Here is a 4,038-nt window from a genome sequence, read left to right on the forward strand (position 1 = left end):
CAAAGGGTGGGCATCAGTCTTGGTGACTGCATTAAGAGCTCTATAATCCACGCAGAATCTAAGTTCTTTAGATCCGGCCTTTGGTACTAACACAACTGGGCTAGACCATGGACTAGTAGAGGGCTCTATTACCCCGAGATCAAGCATCTTGCTGACCTCACCTTTGATGTGGGTTTGTACGTTTTCTGACATGCGGTATCCTCTGCTTTTGACTGGCAGACAGTCACCAGTGAGTATGTCGTGCTGGCCCCAAGGGGTCAAGCCTGGTGAAAGCGAGAACAGAGAGGCAAACTGATTCATCATAGATTTGCACTCTTCTTGTTGCTCGGGTGTCAGATTGGAGGAGAGATTTACTCCTTCAATTTTTTCATCTAAAGGTAAGCCTCTGAGGAGATCCGGAAGAGCTTCACTCTCTTCTTCTTCCTCGGATGACGCTAGAAGCAACGCTCCTACATCAGGTCGCGAGACATACGCTTTAAGTCGGTTGGTGTGAAAGACTGTCGGAGCCTCCTTGGGATTGCCCAAGTCCACCAGATAGTTAACCTCTCCGAGTTTACCCACGACTCGGAAGGGTCCCATCCACTTATCTTGCAAGGCCCTCTGCCTTGTTGGGATCATAACGAGAACGAGCTGGTCATGAGCGAACTCAACCATGTTAGCCTTTTGATCGTGCCAGTGCTTGACCAATGCTTGTCCAGCTTTCAAGTTATCGCTTGCTTCCGTCATCATGTGTGACATTCTCCTCCGGAGACCTATCACGTAGTCAGTCACTCTGACTGGCTTGGGGGAAGGAGCACTCTCCAACCCCTCCTTAATCAGGGCCAATGGACCTCTGACGGGATGACCATAGAGTAGTTCGAAGGGTGGGTAACCTACGCCTTCCTGAGGCACTTCTCTATAAGCAAAGAGAAGGCATGGCAGTAGAAGGTCCCATTTACGCTTAAGGGGTTCTTCTAAAGCACCTATCATGCTCTTCATGGTTCGGTTGAACCGTTCTACCAACCCATTGGTTTGTGGGTGGTAAGCTGTTGAGAACTTGTAAGTAACTCCACAGGTTTTCCACATGGCTTTCATGTAGTTGGACATAAAGTTTGACCCCCTGTCAGAGATTACTTCCTTAGGAAACCCGACCCTAGTAAAAATACCAAGGAGGGCCTTAGCCACAGCCGGAGCTGTAACAGTCCTCATAGGAATTGCCTCAGGATACCTAGTAGCATGGTCTACTACAACAAGTATGAACCTGTTGCCTGAGGAGGTTGGAGGATCAAGGGAACCAACAATGTCAATCCCTACTCTCTCAAATGGGACTCCCACAACTGGGAGAGGCACTAAAGGTGCCACATTCTTGGTGCCAACCTTACCAGAGATCTGGCAGGGGTGGCAGCTCCTGCAGTGTTTTTCTACTTCGGCCCCCATCTTCGGCCAATAGAAGTAGAGAGAGAGCCTTTCCTTAGTCTTCTTGAAACTCAGTGACCAGCCAAAGGAATCTCGTGGGCTAACTGCAAGAACTGTGGTCTGTTCTCTTGGGGTACTACAAGTCGTTTGTAGTCTCCAGGTGCAGACTCGGTCGGTTCACTGTAGAAGAGGCCATTTTCCCAGTGCAACCTGTATTTCCCAGGCTCTTGCCCTTCAGCCTGAGCTTCTGCCTGGCGGCGAAGACCTTCCAGAGTTGGACATTTTCTCTGTCCCTTACTGAAGTCTGCCCTGCTGGGTCCACCTTCTGCCAGTAAAGACTGCAGCTCAGGATGGTCAACAGGATCCAGATCTCCAATGAGTTCCTGGCCTTCCATTAGCTCTTCCTCAGAGTCTAATTCTACCACACAGGGTTTTACCTCCCTCTCAGCCTCGGCTGGAGGTGGAGTTACAGGTGTAACTTTGGACAACCGCGGGGAAGTCCGTGTGGGCTGCACTGGAATGTGGGCTGCTGGTTTCGGGATAGAAGCCTTAGGTTTCCCTTTCGCTTCTGATTTCTTGGAGACAGCGGCCAACAATTCCAGTGGAGCAGGAGTGATATCTTTCTTCATCATCTCCTGGAGAGTTCCTCGCATGGTTCTCTCCCTTGCAGGTCTGGTTAGCTCCTGTAACCGTTTACTAGGAGGTCTGGGAGTATGCGATACAACTCAGAGAGTTTTCAAATCGTTACCCAACAGTACGCGTCCTGGTACCTCACTCTGTATGCTGACAGGTATCTTCACAGTCATGTCATTACACTGGATGAGAACTGGTAATTGGGGAAGCATCTGCACAGGCCCTCCAGCTAACTTGGTGAGGCGTTTGGGTGCCTTAGCAACATCCTCAGCCTGAAAAAACGATTTATCTACCACAGTTATGCTGGCCCCAGTGTCGCTAATGGCAGGAGTCTCCTGATCATTCACCTGGACACTGTCCTTATAATACTCTTTAATATTATCGGGGATAGAATTATAGACATCTAAATTCTGTTGTTCCCACAACCCCAGAGATACTAAAGAAACGCTGGCTGAGACTCCAATGGGTTCGTCAGCTAGCAGTAGAAAGTTTCCACTTGCCATTTGGACTTCCTCCTCTGGAGCGAAGGCTAAGGAGACAAGCTGGACCCCTGAAGGTTTACCCTTACATCTGGGATCTCCTTTCACGTGATCAGTCGAGCCACAAACAAAGCATTTACCGAATGCTTTCTGGAATGGTGGCTTGTTCTGACCTCCTTCCGGTTTGGCACCAGAAGGCACACTATTCTGCTGTGGTTTTCCTTGTGGCTTACCCTTCTGGTTTTGTTTGGGGCCCTCTTTGGAATGTGAGTTATTAGAATTCTCTTTTGAGTCTTTTTTAGGCTGTTTTCCCTTATCCTTTTTCTGAGTTGCCCCAGAATCCTTATGAGTAGCCTGGTTGGCAACCCATAAGTCAGCAGCCTTAGCTAGCTCCCGGGAATCCAATTCCTTCGAATCAGCCAAGTGCTGTCTGAGCTCAGGAGAACAGGCATCATAAATAGACTCCAACATAAAAAGATTCTTCATACCCTCATAAGTGTTCACTTTGTAACCCTTAATCCATCCCTCTAAGTTCTTCAACCCTTCACTCACCCAGGTAGCCCAAGGGGTACCATCATGCTTTTTGAGGGTTCTAAACCTCTTAAGATACTGAGAAGGGGTCTTCCCGAATCTAGCTATTAAAGCTAGTTTCACACTTTCGTAATCCGTCTTATCCGCCTCCCCCAACTCCATTACCACATCAGTCGCAACAGGAGGCAGCCTAGAGAACAACTAGGGAAGTAAAGCATTCCCGGTGATGTCCTGGAGCCCATGATTGTATTCAAACAGTTTCAACCAATCCAACACATCCAATCTCGGTTCATACATACCCACTAATTCCTTCGGCATCCGGGGTCTTTTGGGACTGGAGCTCCTAGAGGAACCAGAGGAGAGAGAAGCATTTTCCATAGACAACTTTTTCATCTCTAACTCGTGATTAAGTTCTATTTCCCTGAGTCTTAACTCAGCTTGCTTCTGCTCAGCCTGGGCATTCATCCGTCTGAACTCGAGCTCTTGGTTTCGTTCAGATTGAGCCAAGAACCGTTTGTATTCTAATTCGAGCTTCATTTTTTCAAGTCCAAAATAAGCAGGGTTACTCGTGGGACCTGGTATGGGCCCCGTAGGCACAGCTGGTAAGGCGGGTAGAGGAGCAGGGGAGATAGTTTCATTAGCCTCGCCGTCCTCGTCAGCCTCTTCATCGCTATCATCAGAATTATGATTTAGATCAACACCATTACTGTTATCTACATTTGCTGGAGAGTTTGGTTCCTCGGAACCAGTACCCAGACTTTGGTTCGCCAGCAATCTCTCGATTAGTTCTAACTTCTTGCCTCTTACAGAAAGATTCTCTTGCCTACAGAGAGCTCGCAAACTCTCAGTATTTTCACCTGACAAGGACTCTTGACTGTAACTTTCCATCGTAGACATGTTTTTTGAAAGTTGCTTTTTGTGCAAAGTTTTGCAGTTAGTTATCCTACAGTGTCGAAAAGCACTCTAAACTGTATACTCGATACAAATTCCACCGCTGTAC

Source organism: Ambystoma mexicanum, chromosome 7p (genome assembly GCF_040938575.1).
Source record: "Ambystoma mexicanum isolate Mex_15411 chromosome 7p, UKY_AmexF1_1, whole genome shotgun sequence".
In the NCBI taxonomy this organism is placed as follows: Eukaryota; Metazoa; Chordata; class Amphibia; order Caudata; family Ambystomatidae; genus Ambystoma; species Ambystoma mexicanum.